Source organism: Mustela lutreola, chromosome 6, assembly GCF_030435805.1.
Source record: "Mustela lutreola isolate mMusLut2 chromosome 6, mMusLut2.pri, whole genome shotgun sequence".
Lineage (NCBI taxonomy): Eukaryota > Metazoa > Chordata > Mammalia > Carnivora > Mustelidae > Mustela > Mustela lutreola.
In genome coordinates this window covers 120,589,865-120,615,169 of record NC_081295.1, presented here as the reverse complement: position 1 = coordinate 120,615,169, position 25,305 = coordinate 120,589,865, and the positions used below count along the sequence as shown (strand labels likewise).

At 39.8% G+C, this 25,305-nt stretch overlaps 1 pseudogene; it reads left to right on the top strand.

Moving 5' to 3' along the window:
* Nucleotides 1–17,403: 17,403 nt before the first annotated feature.
* Nucleotides 17,404–24,530, top strand: LOC131834671 (H-2 class II histocompatibility antigen, E-S beta chain-like; annotated as a pseudogene).
* The last annotated feature ends 775 nt before the right edge of the window (nucleotides 24,531–25,305 follow it).

Below are 25,305 nucleotides of genomic sequence, written 5' to 3'. Positions count from 1 at the left end.
AAGACATTACACTACATGATGGAAAACTACAAATTCATTTCAAGTGTACATGGAACATTCACCCAGATTAACAATATGCTAAGAGCATAAATTAAGTCTCAAGAAATCCAATGGTATTAAAATTATGAACCAAAAAAAAAAAATGAACCCAGTTCAATATCATAACAAGGGAAGATCCTAAACTTACCTCTTCTCAGGGACACCAAATCTACAACTTTATATGGAACAATGTCTTCTTTTTTAAAAACTAGCTGAGCAACTCCTACACATAAATTCAACAGGAAAAAAGACTTCAAGAACCACAATAAGGGGTGCCTGGGTGGCTCAGTGGGTTAAGCCGCTGCCTTCGGCTCAGGTCATGATCACAGGGTCCTGGGATCGAGTCCCACATCGGGCTCTCTGCTCAGCAGGGAGCCTTCTTCCCTCTCTCTCTGCCTGCCTCTCTGTCTACTTATGATTTCTCTCTGTCAAATAAATAAATAAAATCTTAAAAAAAAAAAAAAAAAAGAACCACAATAAGGAGGGATTTCAAAACACAGAGCTTCTCCATGAGGAGAGAGGAATATTAACCTCAAATTAGATACCCCAACTTTTGAGACCTTCACCTAAGAGATGAGCCCCCAAGACCTCTAACTTTGGAAACCACCTGGGCTTGTGACCATGAGACCCACAGGGCTATAGTAAACTGAGAAATGGCTCTTACACTGCCCATGAACTGGACTTATTCATGCCAGTGCCAAGCACAGAGTTAGCCAGCTGACTTACAATGCCCATGAACTGGACTTATTCATGCCAGTGCCAAGCCCAGAGTTAGCCAGCTGAGAGGCAGCCAGGCTTTCTATGAACCAGACCTGAACATTCTCTAGGAAAGATCATATGTTGGGCCACAAAACAAGTCCTAATAAATTCAAGAAAATTTAAATCATGTTGAGCAACTTCTCTTGCCACAATTGTATGAAACTAAAAATCAGTTACAAGATGAAAACTGGAAAGATCCAGGTCAAGATGAGCATTATTGCAATTAGTACTGGCAGCAGCAAAGTTGGACAGCAGGAATGTTGACAGTTTAAAGAATTTAGTGTTTAATTGCTGTTCTGCAAGGAAAATAAACCAAATGCTATGTATTTTGCCTGGATGGCAGAGCAAGTTGCCTCTAGGACAGATTATTTTATGCTTTTGTGTTTTTCATAGGTTAGAATTTGTAAAAACAGTAAGGATTCCTCAATTCTGGAGAAGCTTAAAATTTCTAATAGTCCTTACATTACCTTCTGCTGTGATTATTACAAAGCTTGTGCAGTCAATAGTTTTTTTTTGTTTGTTTTGTTTTGTTTTTGTTTTAGATTTTTTATTTATTTATTTGACAGAGAGAGATCACAAGTAGGCAGAGAGGCAGGCAGAGAGAGAGGAAGGGAAGCAGGTCCCCTGCTGAGCAGAGAGCCCGATGTGGGACTCGATCCCAGGACCCTGAGATCATGACCCGAGCCGAAGGCAGCGGCTTAACCCACTGAGCCACCCAGGCGCCCCAAGTGCAGTCAATAGTTTAAAGAACTTTTTTATTTTATGTTCTCTATGTTCTTATTCTAGCAACTAACTCCTCTGAAAGCTTTTTTCTTTAAGATCAGGTCCTAAATTTTGAGCTACAAAGACCAACAGGCTATCTTTTGAACTCAGATGATCTTTAGCTTTCTAAATAGATGTGTAATAGCACCCTGTTTTGCTCCTTTATCTTGCTTACATAGCCTACAGAATGAACATATGACCAAAATACAGATGCTAGTGATAATTAGTCAGGGCCATATGCTCCAAAGTTCTCAAAATTACTCTACACTATTGAAATAATTGGTTTGTTTGACAGGTATTCCACACTGGAAGAGATGTTAAAACAAAGGAAGTATCTCATTCTCTCCTTTGGGAAGAATAATTACCAGTAAGTTTAGTTTTTCAGAGTTGATACTTGTTTGTCTATAAGGATGGATTATAAGAAAAATAACTGCTAAAAGATTTTATTTATTTTCAAGAAGACAAACAACTTTCCAGGCACACACTTGGAATCATTGGGCAGTTGTTAATGAAAAACCAAAGTGGAATTTTGAAAAATAATCTTGCCAGAATTTATATTGAATAAAGAGGTAAATACTTTGCCACAGCACAATTAAAACAAGGTCTAGATCAAAGAGAAAGAAAACCAAAAATCTTCCTGCACACAATGTTAATGGACAGACCTGTGAGAAGTTGTTTTCTCCAGCTGTTCTGACACTACTCAATGGCAAACACTCTGGTTCTTGAAAGAAAGAAAGAAAGAAAGAAAGAAAGAAAGAAAGAAAGAAGAAAAAGGGAAAGAAAAAGAAAAGAATAAAATCCAGAAGTTGAAACCCTGTCCACTAACTGAGATAGCATCAGAGTGTCAAAACTGGCTCCATGCAAAGTTCCTAAGGTAGGACATCACTGAGATATCATTGGGAAGTGTCCCATCAAGTAAGCTAGGTAATAGTACAGACTGTAAATGACTCACTCTTCTTCTGTTGAGGATATATATCTTCTATGGTAAGAAGAAATTAGCCCTGTTTATCCATTTCTTGTTATTAGGTTAGGGACCACTGACCTGCTTCTCGCTTTAAGTTCCATATTAGTGGGGGCGGGGTGGGGGGGTTCCAAGATGGCTGAGTAGTAGAGGGACTCTGGACTTGCCTTGTCCTTCAAATACAACTAGATCAATCTTCAACTACTTTGAACAACTAGGAAGAGGATCAGAGGAGTAAGGAAATAATCTGTACAGTTGGAGTGAGAGGATTTGGCAGAAGAGAAATTCAGAGCCTAGAATTGGGGGAGTGGGAAGATGCATAGCCCAAAAAGGGGAGGAACCACAGTTTGTGGAGCAAAGTCAGGAGGAGGGAGTAAGTTGGAAAGATAGCAGTGGTTTGTGACCTCACAATAAGCCATGGCAAGAGGATCCCTGGGTTTCTCAGGGAAAGCTTGCTCCCCTTCCTGAAGAGCATATTTGTCTCCTGCAGACAAAAAGGGACTATCAAGCAGTCACTGAGTGGAGCATAGCAGTGAGTCTCAGAAGTACAGAGAGAGCAGAAAACCTCTTAAATTTCTTTGTAAGCCACAATAGACTTTAACCTCAATGCAACTGACAAACAACTGCTTTTCTGGGACAGATTGAGAGGAGTACAGAGACTGGAGTAGCTCATGGATAACCTGGCTGCTGCTTTTTGCTGTCTGACACAATACATTCAGGTTTCTGCAATGGCTTTTCTGGGACACCAGGGATTAGGAGACTGAGTCGAGTGCAGATGGCTGGTAGCCTGGCTCTAATTTTTTGCTGAGCATTATAATAAACTTGAGCCTCTGAGTGTGCTCTGTGCAGCAGTTTTTTTGGGATGGTGCTGGGCACACCCTGAGCCTCCCAAATGGGACATGGGAGTGAGTGTACATATTACCAGGCCCTTTAAAACTTGGAGTTTTACATCCCAGCCACTGGACAGAAAGAAAATACAGGTGATCTGTGGATCTGGGCACACCACTGACCTGGACACAGACAGGTAGGGCAGGGAATTCACCAGGCCCCAAGTCAGAGGAGATTGCTTCCTTCTCCAAGAGGGTCTCCTGAGCAGCAGCTGTCAGGAATTCCACTCTCCAGGAACAAGAAGGCAAGGTGATCTCCTGTTCTACCTCTTCCACTACCCCTCCCTGCTCCCACCCAACAGCAGAGTCAGACTCTGATGAGAAACACAGCTCCTCTAGTGGAGACTAGAGTCCACTACACTAAGCCCTGAGACTCTGGCCTGGTAGGACCAATGTTATAAAAGCAAGTCAGTCTGTCAGTCTGTACAGCAAGCCTTTCCCTTGGAAGATCAACACAAACACCCTACATCTACCAAGTCTATTGATTAAAGACAGCTCCAAAACATCAGCACTAGCTAAACTTCACAAAAAAATCAAAGTTTACCTACTTAAGGGAAATAATACTCCCCACTAAAAGCAAAAAGGAACTCTGTAGGGACACCTGGGTGGCTCAGTGGGTTAAGCCTGCCATAGATTTAATCAATATGGATATAAGTAAGATGATGAAACTAGAATTCAAAACAACAACTATAAAGATATTAGTTGGGCTTGTAAAAAGCATAAAAAACACCACAGAATTCGTTATTGCAGAAATAAAAGAACTAAAATCTGATCGTGCTGAAATTAAAACTGCTATTACTGGGTTACAGTCAAAAATGGAGGCTCTAACTACTGGGATAACAGGAAGACAGAGTCAGTGATAAGACAAAAATGATGCAAAGCAAGACAGTTAAGAAAAACTGGATCATGAGGGGAGACTTTAAGAAATCAGTGATACCATAAAGCACAATAATATTCAAATAATAGGGATCCCAGATGAGGAAAGAGAGAAAGGGGCAGAAGGTTTATTTGAACGAATTATAGCCAAGAAGTTCCCTACTCTGGGCAGGGAAACAAGCCCTCAGGTCCATAAGGCACAGAGAACACCCCTCAACATCAGTAAAAATGAGTCAACACCCTGACATAAAATAGTGCAGCTTGCAAATTTCAGAAACAAAGAGAAAACTCTGAAAACCACTTGGAACAAGAGGTCCTTAACCTACAAGGGTAGAAACATAAGGCTGGTTCAGAGAGACCTGACAGACCAGAAAGGACTGGCATCATATATGCAATGTGCTAAATGAGAAAAAAATGAAGCCAAGAATACTTTATCTGGCAAGGCTGCCATTCAGAATGGAAGGAGAGATAAAGAGCCCCCAGGACAAATGGAAACTAAAAGAATTTATGAACACTAAACCAGGCCTATAAAAAATATTAAAGAGGATCCTATAAGTAAAGAGAGAGCCCAAAAGTAACAAATACCAGAAAGGAACAGAGACAACCTACAGATAGAGTGACTTTATAGGCAATGCAATGGCACTAAATTCATATCTTTCAATAATTACTCTCAATGTAAATGAGCTAAATGCCCCCAACAAAAAGACAGCATATCAGATTGGATAGAAAATAAAATAAAATAAAATAATAAAATAAAATAAAACAAGACCCATCAATATGCTATCTACAAGAGACACATTTTAGACCAAAAGACACCTCCATTGAAAGTGAGAGATTGAAAACAATTTACCATGCTAATGAACGTCAAAAGAAAGCTGGGTAACAATCGTTATATCAAACAAATTAGATTTTATGCCAAAGTCTGTAATAAAAGATGGAGAGGGACATAATCAAAGACTCTATCCAATAAGAAGATCTAACAATTGTAAATATTTATGCCCTTAACTTGGGAGCAGCCAATTATGTAAACCCATTAACAAAAATAAAAGAAACTTATTGATAATAATACAATAATAGCAGGGGACTTCAACACCCAACTCATAACAATAGACAGATCATCTAAGCAGAAGATCAACAAGGAAACAAAGGCTTTGAATGACCCACTGGACCAGTTGAACTTTGCAGAAATAGAGCACTTAATCCGAAAGCAACATAATACACATTCTTCTCAAGTGCATATGGAACATTCTCCAGAATAGATCACATGCTGGATCACAAATCAGGTCTCAACTACGTACCAAAAGACTGAAATTATTCACTGCATATTCTAAGACCAGAATGCTTTAAAACTTGAACTCAATCATAAGAGATAATTTGGAAGGAACACAAATTCATGGAGAGAGTACAAATATAAATACAAGTTGAAGAGCATCCTACTGAAGAATGAATGGGTCAACCAGGAAATGAAAGAAGAAATTTTTTAAATTAATAGAAGCATTAAGAATGAAAATATATGGTCAACTTATCTTCAACAAAGCAGGAAAGAATGTTCAATGGAAAAAAGACAGCCTCTGCAATAAATGGTGTTGGGAAAATTGGACAACCACATGCAGAAAAATGAAATTGGACCATTTCCTTACACCACACACAAAAATAGACTCAAAATGGATGAAGGACCTCAATGTGAGAAAGGAATCCATCAAAATCCTTGAGGAGAACACAGGCAGCAACCTGTTCAACCTCAACCGCAGCAACATCTTCCTAGGAACATCGCCAAAGGCAAGGGAAGCAAGGGCAAAAATAAACTATAGGGATTTTATCAAGATCAAAAGCTTTTGCACAGCAAAGGAAACAGTTAACAAAACCAAAAGACAACTGACAGAATAGGAGAAGATATTTGCAAACGACATATCAGATAAAGGACCAGTGTCCAAAATCTATAAAGAACTTAGCAAACTCAACACCCAAAGAACAAATAATCCAATCAAGAAATGGGCAGAAGACATGAACAGACATTTCTGCAAAGAAGACATCCAGATGGCCAACAGACACATGAAAAAGTGCTCCACATCACTCGACATCAGGGAAATACAAATCAAAACCACAATGAGATATCACCTCACACCAGTCAGAATGGCTAAAATCAACAAGTCAGGAAATGACAGATGCTGGCAAGGATGCGGAGAAAGGGAAACCCTCCTACACTGTTGGTGGGAATGCAAGCTGGTGCAACCACTCTGGAAAACAGCATGGAGGTTCCTCAAAATGTTGAAAATAGAACTGCCCTATGACCCAGCAATTGCACTACTGGGTATTTACCCTAAAGATACAAACATAGTGATCCGAAGGGGCAAGTGCACCCGAATGTTTATAGCAGCAATGTCCACAATAGCCAAACTATGGAACCTAGATGTCCTCAACAGATGAATGGATAAAGAAGATGTGGTATATATACACAATGGAATACTATACAGCCATCAAAAGAAATGAAATCTTGCCATTTGCAACAACGTGGATGGAACTAGAGCGTATCATGCTTAATCAAATAAGTCAAGCAGAGAAGGACAACTATCATATGATCTCCCTGATATGAGGAAGTGGTGATGCAACATGGGGGCTTAAGTGGGTAGGAGAAGAATAAATGAAACAAGATGGGATTGGGAGGGAGACAAACCATAAGTGACTCTTAATCTCACAAAACAAACTGAGGGTTGCTGGGGGGAGGGGTTTGAGAGAAGAGGGTGTGGGGTTACAGACATTGGGGAGGGTATGTGCTTTGGTGAGTGCTGTGAAGTGTGTAAACCTGGCGATTCACAGACATGTACCCCTGGGGATAAAAATATATGTTTATAAAGAATTTAAAAAAAGAAAGAATGGAAGCAGAGAGAAAATTTGGGAAACGTGTGACACTTGTACATATGACAGTGACTTGGATTAGTGTTCCCTGGCCAAATTTCAAGGCCCACAAATATAAATATATGGTATTATAACAGATAGTGCGTATTTCTGGAGCTTTAAAGATTTTTGAGAAAGACTTCTTTTGCTTTATGTTAATTTATGTCTTCAGAAAGTATTTTTTGGACATCTACTTTGTGGTGGCATCTTAGTCCTTTTTAGTCATTTTTAAGAGATTTAGGAATACTACAACTGGCATTTTTTTTAATCAAAAGTTTTTTTGTTGTTGTTTTTGTTTTTAACTCATCTAAGCTTCTAAGCAATAGACAATACCTAATCAGTCTTTCCCTCAGTTAAATGGTAAGAGCCAGACACAAGTTCTTCTTTTCCCTGACTTAAGTTATTTTATCTTACTATTTTAGGAATAAATATAATTGTGTCTTCTTATATTAGTGGTGAATATTTCATTTCTGTAACTGTTACATAGGTAGTTTGTGCTAATGTATTGGAGAAGCAAAACATATATGCCCCCTCTAGGAACCACTTAAAGTTGTTGTGAATTCTTCGAGAGTGGTATTTAGAATATAAATGTATAAAGAAATAAACAATACTTGTTTCTCGAAAAAAAAAATGAAAATACAACAGTTCAGAACCTTTGGGATGTAGCAAAGGCAGTCCTACGAGGAAGGAATACAGCAATACAGGCCTTTCTCAAGAAACAAGAAAAGCCTCAAATATACAACCTAACCTTCCACCCAAAGGAGCTGAAGAAAGAATAGTAAATAAACCCTAAACCCAGAAATAGAAGAGGAACAGTAAAGATTAGAGCAGAAATCAATAAAATGGAAACAAAAAGAACAGTAAAACAGAACAGTGAAACTAGGAATTTCTTCTTTAAAAGAATTAATAACATTGATAAACTCTTTGCCAGACTCATGAAGAAGAAAAGAGAAAGGGCCCAAATACATAAAATCACAAATGAAAGAAGAGAGATCACAAGGAACACTGAAGAAATATAAACAATTATAAGAACATATAATGAGCAACTAAATGCCAACAAATTAGGCAATCTGGAAGAAATGGATGCATTTCAATCAAAACTAAAACAGGAAGAAATAGAAAACCTGAACAGACACATGACCAGCAAGGAAATTGAACCAGTAATCAAAAATCTCCCAACAAACAAAAGTCCAGGACCAGATGTCTTCCCAGGGGGATTCTATCATTCAAAGATCTAATACCTATTCTTCTTGAAGCTGTTTCCAAAAACTGGAAGGAGAACTTCTAAACTCATTCTGTGAAGCCAGCTTCACTTTGATCCCAAAACCAGACAGAGACTCCACCTAAAAGGAGAATTACGGAATTCATCCCTGATGAACACGGATGCAAAAATTCTCACCAAGATAAGGCCAGTAGGATCAAACAGGACATTAAAAGGATTATTCACCACTACCAAGTGCGATCTATTTCTGGGCTGCAAACATTGTTCAGTATCTGCAAATCAATCAATGTGATATATCAAATTAACAAAAGAAATAATAAGAACCATATGATCCTCCTAATAGATGCAGAAAAAGTGTCTGACAAAATACAGCATCCCTTCTTGATTAAAATTCTCCACAGTAGAGGGATAAAGGGAATATATCTCAATATCATAAAAGCCATATAGGTAAAACCCACAGCGAATATCATTCTCAAAAAACTGAGAGTTTTTCCCCTAAGGTCAGGAACACAACAGGGATGTCCATTCTCACCACTGTTGTTCAACAAAATATTAGCAGTCCTAGCCTCAGCAATCAGATAACAAAAAGAATTAAAAGGCATCCAAATCAACAAAGAAGAAGTCAAACTCTCACTCTTTGCAGATAACCTGATACTCTCTGTGGAAAAACAAAAAGACTCCACCCAAAATGGCTAGATCTCATACAAGAATTCAGCAAAATGGCAGGATATAAAATCAATGCCCAGAAATCAGGTGCATTTCTATGCACTAACAATGAGACAGAAGAAAGAGAAATTAAGGAATCGATCACATTTATAACTGCACCAAAAGGTATAAAGATACCTAGGAATATACCTAACCAAGCACATAAAGGATCTGTACTCTGAAAACTATAGAACACTAATGAAATAAATGAAGGAGGAAGACACAAAGAAACATAAAGACATTCTATGCTCGTGGATTAGAAGAATAAACATTGTTAAAATGTCTATGCTATCCAAAGCAATCTATACTTTCAATGCCATCTGTACCATCAATATTTTTCACAGAGCTGGAACAAACAATCCTAAAATTTGTATGGAACCAGAAAAGACCCCAAACAACCAGAAGAATGTTGAAAAAGAAAATCAAAGCTGGAGGCATCACAATGCCAGACTTCAAGCACTATTACAAAGCTTTAATCACCAAGACAGTATGATACTGACACAAAACCAGACACACAGATCAACTGATCAGAATAGAGAAACCAGAAATGGAACCTATATTCTATGGCCATTAATTCCCACAGAATAAAAAACAGTCTCTTCAACAAAAGGTATTGTGAAAATTGGACAGCCACATGTAGAAGAATGAAACTGGACCACTTTCTTATACCAAACACAAAGATAAACCCAAAATGGATGTGAGATCTAAATGTGAGACAGGAATCCATCAAAATCCTAGAGGAGAACACAGGCTGCAACCCCTTTGACCTCAGCCAGCAATTTCTTGCTAGACACATCTCCAAAGGCAAGGAAAACAAAGCAAAAATGAACTATTGGGACTTCATCAAGGTAAGCTTCTGCACAGCAAAGGAAATAGTCGACAAAACCAAAAGATAATAGAAGATATTTGCAAATGTCTTATCAGATAAAGGGTTACTATCCAAGATCTATAAAGAACTTGTAAAATGCAATACCCATAGAACAAATAATACAGTCAAGAAATGGAGCAGAAGACATGAACAAACATTTCTCCAAAGAAGACTTACAAATGACCAACAGACTCATGAAAAAATGCTCAACATCACTCAGCATCAGGGAAATATAAATCAAAGTCACAGTGAGCTACCACCTCACACCAGTCAGAAAGGCTAAAATTAATAAGTCAGGAGCAACAAATGTTGGCGAGGATGGGGAGAAAAGGGAACCCTCTTACACTGTTGGTGGAAATGCAATCTACTGCAGCCATTCTGGAAAACAGTATGGAGGTTCCTCAAGACAATAAAAATAGAGCTATCCTACAACCCAGCAATTACAGTACTAGGTGTTTGCCCCAAAGGATATACATGTAGTGATCTGAAGGGGCACCTGTACCCCAATGTTTACAGCAACAATGTCCACGGTAGCCAAAAGAGGGAAACAGCCCAGATATCCATCAACAAATAAATGATGAAGAAGTGGTGTATATATACAATGGATTATTACTCAGAGATCAAAAAAGTAAAATCTTCCCATTTCCAATGATGTTGATAGAACTAGAGGGTATTACGCTTTTTAAGAAACAAAACAGATGAACATAGGGGAAGGGAAGGAAAAATAAAATGAAATGAAAACAGGGGAAGACATGTCCTAAGAGACTCTTAAATATAGGAAGCAAACTAAGGTTGCTGGAGGAGAGGAAGGTGTGGGGATGGGGTAATTAGGCGGCATTAAGGAGGGCATGTGATGTAATGGGCACTGGGCATTAGCTGCAACTGATGGATGACTGAATTCTACCTCTGAACTAATGATATACTATATGTTAACTAATTGAATTTAATTAAAACAATCTTTTTTATGTTTCATATGGGTGGTAGTAGCTTTCTGAGAATTGTAGAACTTCTGTACTGAGCACCACTTTCTTCCAGAAACCAACTTAACTATCTTTACTCAGGATATGAGTGTTTATTTGAGAATTCCCATACACAGTAGAGGTTGAGCAGAACTGCTTCTCCTCTTGCTTTCAGTGGAGAAGTTCAGCCTCAAGATCACCTGTAGGACTGATGTTGGGTGACAGTTGCGACATTGTATTGCATGAACTGTTCTTATATTGAATTAATATCAAAGAAGAGTGCAAAATACACACTATAAAGCAGCACATTTTTATTATTCATCACATAATTATCAGAATCATTGTCCCATTGTTGTAAAATCAAATTTGTATGATTTTTAATTTATATACAAAATTTATATAAACAAATTTTGATACTGTTCTTTTTGTATTTCAGTATGTTCATGATACAGAATTACTTATCTTTGTCATTCCTTTTGTTCTATAATCTAAGGTGAATTTAGCTTGGCTTTCCCACATTATCACCTGTCACAATTAGTTTCTGAGTAAATTATGATTAATGTTTGTCAAATTAAATGTGACATTCTGGATGTGATCTCACAGCTTTCAGTAGTACTGAATTATCACTTGGATCCAAGAACATAGTTTCTTCTCAAATCCAGGGACAATAATGACTCCTATCCAACCTCTCCACAAAATTTTGAACTTAATAGAAATATATTTTTCCAAAGTAAGTGAAATACTATTTTTGTCCTGAAATGTTCAAACTTGCACAGCATTATGCTGAGAACTCTGAAATAATAATTGAGAGGGATAGACCGGATTTAGGAATTTGGTGGTCACTGTATTCTTTCCTAGGAAAAAGACTTGTAAGTGAGCTGTGAGTGTCATTACATAAGACAAATGCAAATTTTGTCATTTTCAAAGGTGAGTAACAATAATGAGGGAACTTTTCAAGGAACTAGAATTACTACACAGCTGCCACTTCAATTTATATAAAATCCTGTCAGGGCCTTCATTTCAAATGTGAGAGGTTAAGTAATCTTCCCAAACCTACAACACTAAGTCATGGTGCAAAAAGCACCAGATGAAAGGTCTCCTGACTTGCAGTTATCTTGGCACATCTTCAGTTCCTAAACACACTCACACATACAGTTGTGGAAATAACTCTTGTCTTCAAGAAAGAGAAATAAGGGGTGCCTGGGTGGCTCAGTGGGTTAAAGCCTCTGCCTTCAGCTCAGGTCATGATCCCAGGATCCTGGGATCGAGCCCTGCATTGGGCTCTCTGCTCAGCAGGGAGCCTGCTTCCTCCTCTCTCTCTGCCTGCCTCTCTGCCTACTTGTGATCTCTGTTTGTCAAATAAATAAATAAAATCTTTTTTAAAAAAATAAAGAAAAAAAGAAGGAAAGCGAAATAAATGCTCCTAAAAGTTTCTAATTTGTGTGCACATCACTACCCAGCACAAAATTGGCTAACAAGATGGGTCCAAAAAAATATTACACATGCAACTAGATAGATCAAATCTTTAAAGTACTTAAATTAAAACAATCTTTTTTATCCAGGAAATTTTCAAAATTAGATCTTAATACTGAATCTCTGACCAGCAAGAGATGATGCTTTTCATACCTGAGGCTGATTGGTTTTCAACACAGAGATTACCCAATCCAGAATCAAGTATCAATTCCTTGGTTAGTATGACTTTGTGTATGGGGTAAAAGATGGTCATAGTCCTCACTGAGACTTACCTGCTCCCAAACCGTGTCCTCTCTGTTCTCCACCATGGCATGTCTGTGGTCCCCTAGAGGCTTATCAATGGCAGCTCTGATAGTGATACTGATGATGCTGAGCCCTCCCCTGGCTTGGGCTAAGGACATTCACATAAGTACATAAGCCATTGTGGGATGGGGGAAGGAAGGGAGTTAGCTTTGTCACACATCCAGGCCATATCCCTTAGAAAATTATAACATTTTCTTCAGTGACCACCCATCTCTATTATACGGATCCCACTTCTTTCCACAGCAAAAAAAAACCCTGCATGCTTGCCCTATCTACAAGAGCTTCATAAGGGGCCTCCATACATATAGGTCATTTCTTCATAATTCTCTTCTAATAAAATTTCTCCAGTCTTCCATCCCATTCATTCAGGTTCATGAGAAGATTTAGAAATAATACTGTCCAAATAGTTTACCTTCTGGTAGTTCCCTATTTTTTTTCTTTCTATTTATTTATTTCGTTTTATTTTATTTTATTTTATTTTATTTTATTTTATTTTATTTTATTTTTGAGAGAGAACGAGAGCACACATCCACAAATAAACAAGATAGGAGGAGGAGCAAGGTAGAGGGAAAGAGAAAATCCTAAGCAGGCTCCAATGTCAGCACGGAACCCAACCAAGGGCTAGATCTCATGACCCTGAGATCATGACCTGAGCTGAAATCAAGAGTCCAATGCTTAACCAACTAAACAACCCAGGCACCCTCAGTGGTTCCCTTTTTGAGTTGAGTTATGCCAGTAAAAGGGTAAATTTGCCTGAAAATTTTATAGGGAGTCAAAAGAGATCAGAAAGATCTCTTGCAGAAGATCTTGTGTTATGGCCTCAGCAGGATTCATGATGTTGGTGCCTCTCCCTAATATGTAAAGATATATCGAGAGGCCTCCCACATCCTCTCCTTTCCTTTGCTTCTGAACCCTAATGTTTATAAGCCCTGTATCCCTGTGCTGTAAGTTATCTGACAGAAGTTAGGATCTGTTTTCCCTCTATTTCTCCTGTGGAGAGCACTCTGGAACTGAAGCAGGGAAACTTAGGGCTTGAAATGACCTATAAAAAAGGAGAATCTGTGGGGTGTCCTTCAATGCCTTAAAGAATTTAAGGATTCTTCTAAAAACCTGGCACAGATTAGTGTTCAGTATGAACCTATTTTGACAAAAAATATATGAAAGTCTATTTGTATAAGCCAAAACTAGTCAATTATGAGCAATTTTATATGATTCGACTGTACACCCTGAGCCGTGTACCAATGGTATGAAGATTGCTTATATTCCTGGGGCTGAAAGTCAATAAAAAAGTTGAGTAAAGTCACTGGCCTCCTGGAGTCTTAGCCCCAAATTTCATAGGTTCATTCGCCATGCCCTCTCTTTAATTAGACATGTTTTTATCCTCTGTGTCTAGTTTCTCACTATTCTTTCCCCAGCTATGCCATCACCATTACTGAAAATCCCCAATGTCGGCTCTGACCCTTAGTACTATCACATTTCCACTGGACGAAATGAAATACAACAAAATGTTCTCCTTCTTAAAATCACCTTTCCTTATCTGAGAATGTTTCTTCTGACTAGTAGAAGAAAGAAGAGGTTTGTCTAAATTTTCATATAGGAAGCAGAAGGGATCTAATGTGTCATCAGAATAAAAGAGTGTTGGAGCTTGAACCCTTTGTTACTTTCCAGGATCCTACAATGATCAAGTCCCAGAACACTTTATTCATTTAGACCACAGATACTCTTCCAAGTAACTATTATATACTGGATCCTGTTTTAGGACCAGAGAATTCTATTTGGTTAAGAAAGAAAAGTCCCCTACAGTCATAGAACTTACCTAACAACTGGAGAGAAAGACAATAACTGAATACATATTTTAACAAAAAAAGGCATCTGGGTGGCTCAGTCAGTAAAGCATCTGCCTTCAGCCCAGGTCATGATCCCAGAGTCCTGGGATCAAATCCTGTGTCAGGCCCCCTGCTCAGTGGGAAGCCAGCTTCTCCCTCTACCTCTGCCCGCTGCTTCCCCTGTTTATGTTCTCTCTCTCTCTCTCTCCCCTTCCCCATCAAATAAATAAATAAGATTTTTTAAAGTATTTAACAAAAAGGAAAAATAATTCCAGAGAGGAATAATTACTCTTAAAAAAATGCATCAGTGTAGTGAAACAGAATTGAATTCACCCAACTTCAGCACAAGGGCTACAGAGCTCTTCCCGGCAAGAGACACTAGTTAACACATGAATGATGAGAATAAAACAGTCGTTTGAAGGATCTAAGTGACAAGTATTCCAGGGAGAGGGAAAGGCCTAAGTATGGGAAGATGTTTGCGGAGTTTAAAAAACACAAAGAAGATGAGAGTAGCTGATGCATAGTGAGCAAATTGAGGAGTAGCATAAGATGAGGTTGGAGAGGAAGTTAAGGAGCCAGTTCATATTAGATCCTGATGGCCATGGTAAGAAATTTCATTTTTATTTAGAGAGATATGTGGACTACTGAAGGGATAAAGTTAAGTCCATTTACATTTTTTAAAAACTATTCTAACCACCATTTGAAACGAGATTGTAGAAGTTCACAAATGGAGTCAGGGAGACTATCTAGGAACATGATATAATTCTTCAGGGAAGACAGGCTTATGGCTTTGTTTAGTGTACTAGTGGGTGACAAAGATAGCAGTAAAGCAAAGTGAACAGTTTTGGGATAGATTTTTATATGACATGTTCATAAATTAAATGAGTGGAGTGGGTAGAAAATCAAGCTTCTCCCTAAGGATTTTGTCTTCCATAATGACTAGGTGGATGCTGATGCTTTTTATTGAGATAGGGAAGACTGAGGGAGGAAATTATTTCAAGTGATGGTTAAAAATAAAGTTTTTTTAAGCTTGAAATTATTCTTGACATTTATGTGGAACTCTCAGCATTCAGTAGAATATATGAGACTAGAGTTTAGGAGGGGGCCAGGGTTAGAGGTGGATATGTTGCTGTCATTGATATACATACTGTTTTAAATTCCAGGAGAGGAGGTCTCACAGGGACAGAGTGTGTAGAAGACAAGAAAAGGCAAGAACTAAAGAGTCAGCAAAAGGGACTGAGAATGGTACCAGTGATGGAAAGAGGAAAACCAACATACATGGAAGTCAAGGAAAGTGGTTTTTTTTTTTTTTTTCAAGGGGGAGAGAGTGACCAGATAAGTAACACTAAGAGGTGGGTGAAGTGAAACGTGACAGAGAAGTGAACTGGATTTGGTGGATTTGACATTTGCAGATTCAATCAAGTATCTAAGATAAAAACTAGATCAGAGCATTTGAAAAAACAATGGGAGCCAAAGAAATAAAAGATGGGTTAGAGATGACTCTTATGAGTAGCTGACCTCATGAAAAGCCTGTGCTCTGCGATCAAGAAGTCAGTCATTACAGTATAAGAATAAAAGAACTTGAAGACAAGCTGGGAGAACTTAAGAATCAGAAACATTCAGTCATCAGCAAGAAAACACTGGAGTGACCTTGCATGCAAAGGTGACTTGTTGTGCAAAAAGCCTTTAATTCATAGGAGAAATATTTTAGCAACCCACACTACACCAGCTATTATCCTAGGTGATGAAGATGGAGTAATGAAAAACACAAATCTGATCTCTATCAGCATAAAGCATCATAACATTTTGCAGTTACCATGTAGCAGGCCTATAAATATCAGTATATAATTCCCATGCCTACCCTATCCTATCTATAGCAGGTAAAAACCTATATATCTATGGAATCTAAAATTCAAAGTGATTTACCCAGTGTCACATAGTATTAAAACACAGATCATATACTATAAATCCATAAATCCAAGTATGTTGAAAATCCCTCTTTTCTATGAAGTCAGCAGAGTTCTTTTGTATTAAGTTCATGTATACTCCATTATTAGGCATAAACCAATGGTTCTGCCTTTATATGTTCAAATGGTAATTAGCGATAAAATTAATAGAAGAAAATTGCCAAATCATAACAAAGATATTATTTGCTTTAGGAGGTTAGGTAGAAAGAGCTTATGAGTTTACATGCATAGGAGTTATGAAAATTAAAATGGTTATATATATTGGGGAATTATTATGTGATCAGCATAGGAAGAATCACTATTTAACTTCATACTTGGTAATAACACTGTGAGAATATGATATTATTAAATCTATTTTGGAAATGAAGAAAAAAGGTTATGGATATTAAAAATTTATCAAAGTAGAAGAGGTCATATTAGTTTGTTTCATTACTTTAAAAAACTAGAGAGTTGCAAAAATTCACTTTTTTGTTGAATCCATTTAATCAAAACAAATGCAACTCTTCATTTCTATTTTTTGCTTTAAGCCAAATTTTTCATTATTTCACACAGTCTGTATTAATTTTCAACAACTTGCCTTTTTAAACCTTAAATGGTGGTGACAGCAACAAATATTTTTTAGTATAATGTTTCACATTTCTGCAGTAATTCCACTTTCTAGACCACTGATGATATCAGGAGCTTCCATTTATCTGCCTCACTTTTAACCACAGGGTTATTCTTTAACTCTTTTGGCATTGACAAATGACAAAACTAAATCAATTTAGTAAAATGTTTGATATCCTTTATCCAAGGGAAAATAATCCATGGATTAGGGGAGTAAAGTGATTCAAAAACTGTGGAGCCCTTTTCCCAAGGTATTTGGGCAAGTGTGAGTTTATAGAGCTTTAGAAGAGGGAACATGGAAACCATGCATGATTGGCTAAAAGGTTGGGGGTTTCCTTATAAGGTTACCAGGTCTTATTTTCAGGGGGAAGGTAAGCTAGCTAAACTCAAGTTGGAGAATTGTAACTGGTATATGTTGTTTCCTTGACAGGTGTTTTCTGTAAGTGCAGACTGTAAGTTTAGATTTGGGATATGGGTGGAATGTTGGAGTGACCTCCATTTATGGGTCCTGATAAAGGAATTAGCTTTATTTTCACATTGCAATGACATAAAGACAAAAACACCAAAATATATACATTTATATCATAGATAACTATGTTTACACATATTAAACTACAGAAGGATAAGTAAGAGCTCTGAGACATATTTGACTCCTTAATTCATCAGGTCAGATTTACCAAATGAGTTTTGGCACCAAAAACAAACAAGAAAAAAAACTGATTTTCTGAGCTATCTGGATTGAAAATTCAGAAAAGGGATTGTGATCCTGTAATAGGACCATGGTTTTTCTCTCTTTAAAACTCTTCATGGTTTTCCACTACATTTAGTACAAAATAAAAATCCTACTATCACCCACAGGCTTTAAGGGCCCAGCCCCAAGTGACTTCTCCAATGTAATCTTTTCCCTTCCTTCCTCTCAATATCTGTGCTTCAGTGAACTTTCCTTCTGGTTTCCTAAGGAGGTTCACCATCAATTCTTTCAAGCTTTTGTTCAATTTATTACCTTTACCTGAAACAGGCCCCCCCTTGCTCCCAGACACACACACACACACACACACACACACACACACACACACCCCTTCTCGCTCACATCTACTTAATCTTTCATGTCACATCTGGAATGTCACCCTTGAGACCACCTCTCTGGCACTCCAAGGAAACTGAGATCATCCAATTATTCTCGGCTCTAGAACTGCACAGGTCTCCTGTGACATTTCTCACCCCGTACAAAGTCGGCCTGGCTGGGTTTTGTGCGTCACTTTCCCTGCATTTTCAGATCCGGGAGTGGAGGGGACGCTTATGTTTCCTCCTCTGGATTCGCAGGGGCAGCAGGGGCCTGAGCCTGCTCAGGCTAAACCGAGTGTTCAGGGGGCGGGGAAGCAGGTGCGACGTGTTTATGGCGGGGGAAAGGGCTGTGGGAGGCGAGGAGGGAGGCCGGTGTTTGTCAGCCGCAGGCGTCCAGGAGGAGGCGGTGAGAGTCAAGTGTCCTTGCTGCTCAGGCTGGGGGTCCGCCGCCGAGCCCGGGACCCAGTGGCCGCCTCTGCCGCCGCCCGCAGAGGGAAGACGGGCGGTGTGTGCTGGTGGTTGGGGGCGCCAGGGGAGCCAGCGAGGGCGCCGCCGTCAGCGTTTTCCGGGAGCCCGCGGGTGACCGGATCGTCTCTGTCCCCACAGCACATTTCCTGTTGCTGGTGCAGTCGGAATGTCATTATTGCAACGGCACGGAGCGGGTGCGGCTGCGAATAGGTATTTCTACAACCGCGAAGAGTAGGTAGAGGACGTGCGCTTCGACAGCGACGTGGGGGAGTTCGGCCGGTGACCGAGCTGGGGCGGCCGGTCGCTCAGTCCTGGAACAGCCAGAACGACTTCATGGAGCTGAAGAGGTCCGAGGTGCAGACACAACTACAGGGTGGGTGCGAGCTTCCTGGTGCAGCGGCGGGGTGAGCGCGACAGGGGCGGGGAGCCAGGGAATGAGTGAGAGACAGAAAGAGACCCCGTCCAGGAGGAGCTCGCAGGATCTTGAGCCAGTCCAGGGCAGGAGGGTCCCTCTGAGAGCTCATTTCAGGAAGAGTGTGGTTGTGTCCGTGTGCGGCTGTGGGGGATGCGTGGTTGTGATTGTGTGGATGTGTCTGTGTGTGACTGTTGGGACACTGTGATGTGTCTGTGTGTCACTGTGGGAAGAGTGGGAGGGGTGCGCTGTGAGTGAGGAGGACGGAAATGAGTGCGCGGTGGGCTGTGGGCCTGGATGTGGGGGATGGGTCGGGAGAGTGGACGTGGGGGGAGGACACAGTGTGTGAGGGTTCCTTTTTCCTTACATCATGGCCAGCATTTGTAATTTCTTCTCTTTTTGATTTTAGCCTTTCTGGATGCTATGGGGTGATAAGTCATTGTGGTTTTGATTTGCATTTCTTTGATGATCAGTTATGTTGAGCATCTGTTCATTTATCTGTTGGCCATCTGTAAGTGTTCCTTGGGAAAATGTCTATTCAGGTCCTCTGCCCATTTTTTAATCAGATTTTGTAAAGATGTTTTTATTTTTAAGTAATCTCTACACCCAACATAGGGCTCAAACTCAACCTCAAGATCAAGATTTGCATGCCCTACTGACTGAGCCAGCCAGGTGCCCCAGTCTGGTGTGTGTGTGTGTGTGTGTGTGTGTGTGTGTGTGTAGTTGTTTAAGTTCTTTATATATTCTGGATATTAACCCCTTACAGCATATATAATTTGCAAATATCTTCTTTTGTTCAGTAGGTTGCTTTTGTTCTGTTGATGATTTCTGTCACTGTACAAAAGGTTTTTATTTTGATGTCCCAACAGTTTGTTTTGTTTTTGTTTCCCTTGCCTTAGAAGACATATCTAGAAAAATGTTACTATGGCTAGTATCTGAAAATTTATTGCCTGTTCTCTTCTAGGATTTCTTTTAAAGATTTTATTTATTGGACACAGAGAAAGAGGGAGAGAGCAAGCCCAAGCAGGGGGAGCGGCAGGCAGGGGAGAAACAGGCTCCCCTCTGAACAAGGAGCCCCATATGGGGCTGAATCCCAGGACCCTGGGATCATGACCTGAACCAAAAGCAACCCCTTAACTGACTGAGTCACCCAGATGCCCCTTTTCTAGGATTTTTATGGTATATGTTCCTTAATTCTGAAAACCCTGAAGTAAGTGTACTGTGTGCAAAACCATTTCACTGAGAAAAAATATAAAAGACAAATTTGGGGGGGCTGGGAGAAACTTTGAGTCACATCTTCCCTCTAAGGCTTCTCTTAGGTAAATTTATGGGTACTTTTTTTCCTTAGAGACAGTGTTTTCACACAGTTGAATTTATTTTAAAACTACCTTTTAAATTCTAATTTTTCTTCTTATCATTAACATACTGAGGTTTCTCTTTTTATGCTAATATCATGTAAGTAGCTAATACTATTACTTTGTACAGTTAAAACAATTTACCTCACATTCCCCTTTGTTAGATTTTTTTTTCAAAGTTAACACTAAGTTGGAAATTTCTTTTTTTTTATTTGAGATTCTTCTAATTTTTTCACATACTTAAATGCCAATTGTAATTACTGCTCTAAGTATTATCTATTATCCATTATCTCTGAGATCCCAGTTTTTTTCAGTGACTTTATGTGTTCCCTATGTAGTAGAATTCTTTTTTTTTTTTTAAATAACATTTTTTTTAAAGATTTCTTATTTATTCATTTATCTGAGAGAAAGAGAGATCACAAGCAGGCAGAGAGGCAGGCAGAGAGAGAGGAGGAGAGCAGGCTCTCCACTGAGCAGAGAGCCCGATGCGGGACTTGATCCCAAGACCCTGAGATCATGACCTGAGCCGAAGGCAGAGGCTTAACCCACTGAGCCACCCATAGCGGCGCCCCGCTATGTAGTAGAATTCTTAACACTTAGCTGAAATTTGATTCAGCATTTCCTCCAGTTTCTGGTATATATATGATTCTGTTTTATTTTCCATGTTGAGAATTTATACATTTCTACTTACTGAGATATACTGTAAAATTGTTGGCAAAGATTCACCACCAATCTTAAATCTGCTATTTTGTGGTATTATATAAAAGTTGTCCATTTCGGGGCACCTGGGTGGCTCAGTGAGTTAAAGCCTCTGCCTTCGGCTCAGGTCATGATCCCAGGGTCCTGGGATTGAGCCCCACATCGGCTCTCTGCCTGGCGGGGAGCCTGCTTCCTCCTCTCTCTCTGCCTACTTGTGATCTCTGCCTGTCAAATAAATAAATAAAATCTTTAAAAAAAAAAAAAAGTTGTCCATTTCTTTAAAATGGTACTTTAAATACCAATTGTATTAATTTAATATTAAATACCAATTTAAATACCAATTGTATTAATTGAGGGCCTGGTAGTATCAGAGGTAGTCTCAAATATTAAACACAATATTAATGAATCCCAGATGCTTCAAATATCAGTTTAGAAAAAGAGAAAACTATAAAATGATAACAATTCCAATAAGGACAGAGAATGATTAGTTGAGTATAAGGATAAGAACTTTCTAATGAATGACTTTCCTTCTTTCCCTCTGTAACTCAGAGATATATAAAACCACCTCTGTCTAATCCTGCAATCCAGGGCAGAACCATTTCTGTGATTTTCAAAGGTGTGAATGCACCAACATTCCCACAAACAACTGCTGCTCCCCAATTTCTTCATAATGCTTTGAGTCATATTTTCTCTCATAGGTAACAAAAACAATAAATAGTTAACATATCATGAAGGCTCAGTTCCAGCCAATGTTTTACATATTGTGGACCCAATGAACCTCATAAAAGTTCAAGGGGTAGTTAGTATTATTCCCTCCCTTTGTAGGTGAGACAACTAAGGCACAGAAGAATTTGAAAACTCTCCCAGGTTCAACCAGTAAGAGTCAGAGCTTGGATTTAAACCCAGGCAACCTAGCTCCAGAAGTGACACTTTCAGTTCATATCTCTTATGTTAGGCAAAGATTTGTAAACACTTCAACAAGTGAATAAGTATTGTACACTATGAAAAAGAAAAGACCACAAGTTTCTCCAATATCTCTCAAATCTAATGGACCCTTACGGTCAGAATTAAATTCAAGACTCGTGATACTGGCTCTTATTGGGCCACATGGCCAGCTTTGGGGAAAGCATGCTTGAGACTCAGCCTGGGAACAGCGACCAGAGGCAGCCAGGCAGCCAACCAGGGAGACTGAGTCTGTCTTCCTCACTGAGTCCCTCTACCTCTTCTCTTCTAGTGGAGCCTATAGTGACTGTGTATCCTGGGATGACCCAGTCCCTGAAGCACCACAACCTCCTGATCAGCTCTGTGAATGGTTTCTATCCAGGCCACATTTAAGTCAGGTGGTTCTGGAATGGCCAGGAAGAGGAATCTGGAGTCGTGTCCACAGGCCCGATCCGTAATGGAGACTGGATCTTCCAGACCCTGGTGATGCTGGAGACAGTTCCTCAGAGTGGAGAGGTCTATACCTGCCAAGTGGAGCACCCCAGTTTGATGAGCCCTGTAACCGTGGAATGGAGTGAGAAGCTTTTTGATCTCCTAAGTTCCTCACCCACTAGGGAGGGGACTTTGTTTTTCCTGAGTGTCAAGGTTCTCCCTCCTTACACCATATTTTCATTTGCTCCATGATCTCTTCTCTTCAGCACAGATCCCTGGGGGTAGCATGGTAATTGTTTCTCAAAGCCTAACTCCCAGGGAGGGGATTATGCCTTGCAGGCAGAAAGAGGTCATCCCCTGTTTTGATCCCTCCACGATATCACAGGTCATGGTTCCCCTTGACCTTGGGCACCAGTCCCCTGCCTCTGGCTGAGCTTCTGCTTCTGGTACTGTTGGCTTTGACTTGTTCATTGTGATCTCCAAAGAGGTAGGTAATCTACAGTGGAGGGACCTTCCTGACATGAGGGAAATCCAATTTCAGCTGGGCTTTCTGTTAGCTCTGTCACTCTGGAGAAGCTACTCAAACCTCATGGAGTCGTAGGCTCCTCATCCATCCGATGTTGAAGTAGTGGGTTTATCAGAGCTGTGATATTTAAATGAGCTCATTGCCTGAATCTTGTACATATTCAGTGTGATTTTTAAATCTCTTTTATGGTAATGTCCAATTATTTTAGTTCTTTCAGGGCAGACTTCTTCCCCCATTCTCAAAGTTCTGAATCCCCGTGGCTCCATAAAAGAAGTTGGATTTCGAATAAAAATCACTAAAACAGCATCTTCTCTTAGGGACACAGTCTGACTCTGCACAGAGCAAGCTGCTGAGTGGAACTGGAGGCTTTGTTCTGGGTCTGCTCTTCCTCGTGGTGGGGCTGTTCATCTATTTCAGGAATCAGAAGGGTAAGGCACCTGTTGGTGAGTCTCCACCGGACATTTCTAGAGGAAGAAACATGGCTTTGTTTAAGTTAGTTCTCCTGTCAGTGTATAAAACCTATCCTAACCTGGTCAACCTCAGATTTCCCAGAAATCCAGAAATCAACACTCCATGGTTACTGTGTTGAAGTATAATATGCTGTGGCCTGTGGAGATAAGAAAAACATTAACAGACATGGAGATCATGGGTAGAAAACCTGGGACAAATGCAGGAAGCGTCACTAGTGAAATCACACTGGATTTGTGTGACAGAAACTTCCTGGGTCACACCTCCCACTTCCTGGTCTCCTCTCCACCGTGGCATCATGCAGTGCGGGTTGTGGTGTTAGAGAAATCTAAAGCGGGGCTCTGGAGCTGGGGACATTGTATCTGGGGACATATTTGCCTCTATACTTTTAAGTATATATGTTCCCCCTCTCTTTTCAGGCCACTCTGGACTTCAGCCAACAGGTAATGCTCTTTAATCCTCTTTTAGAGGTAGACTTGGTCTCCTAGAACCAATAGTAGAGACAAGCCAGGAGACAGAAATAATGGGAAGCAGTTGGCAGTAAAGCTCCTTTTCTCCACTTAATAAATGGTCTGCACTCAAAAGTAGCACTGGCTCAGGGAGACCTGAGAATACATTCTTCTTCTTGCTGCAGGGCTTTAACTCAAGGCCCTGGGAGAGGGAAGAGGCTGCTTGGAGAGGTGGGTCTGGAAACAACACTCTGCTCTGTCTTTGCAGGTCTCCTGAGCTGACGTGGAGATGGTGACACTCCAGGAAGAACCTTCCTTCCCACCTTCTTCTCAGAATGAAAGGCTTCCCGTTCTCAGTCCTCCACAAATACAGTGCCTTCTTAGGATCTGATTGGCCCAGCTTCAGTGACCCTGCAGCACCTGTCCTCCCTAAGGCTCCCTCTGCTCTCTCCTTGACCTGGAAGCCCCAGTGTAACTGCAGGAACTCATCTTTGTTCTCTCCTGGTCCCCTTCTGTGTGGCCCTTCCTGCCTCCCTTGCATGGGAACTCACCTTCTGCTCACGTGTCTTCATAAGCTTTTCTCAAATAAACAAGGGGTGATAATCATGTACCTCACATATTTCAAGAAAAGAAGTGTTTAAAAAAAGAGACTCTTCAAAGTGTAGGGATACAGGGCACATACCTCAATATCATCAAAGCCATCTATGAAAAACCCACCGCAAATATCATTCTCAATGGAGAAAAACTGAAAACTTTTCCGCTAAGGTCAGGAACACGGCAGGGATGTCCATTATCACCACTGCTATTCAACATCGTACTAGAGGTCCTAGCCTCAGCAATCAGACAACAAAAGGAAATTAAAGGCATCCAAATCGGCAAAGAAGAAGTCAAATTATCACTCTTCGCAGATGATATGATACTATATGTGGAAAACCCAAAAGACTCCACTCCAAAACTGCTAGAACTTATACAGGAATTCAGTAAAGTGTCAGGATATAAAATCAATGCACAGAAATCAGTTGCATTTCTCTACACCAACAGCAAGACAGAAGAAAGAAATATTAAGGAGTCAATCCCATTTACAATTGCATCCAAAACCATAAGATACCTAGGAATAAACCTAACCAAAGAGACACAGAATCTATACTCAGAAAACTATAAAGTACTCATGAAAGAAATTGAGGAAGACACAAAGAAATGGAAAAATGTTCCATGCTCCTGGATTGGAAGAATAAATATTGTGAAAATGTCTATGCTACCTAAAGCAATCTACACATTTAATGCAATTCCTATCAAAGTACCATCCATCTTTTTCAAAGAAATGGAACAAATAATTCTAAAATTTATATGGAACCAGAAAAGACCTCGAATAGCCAAAGGG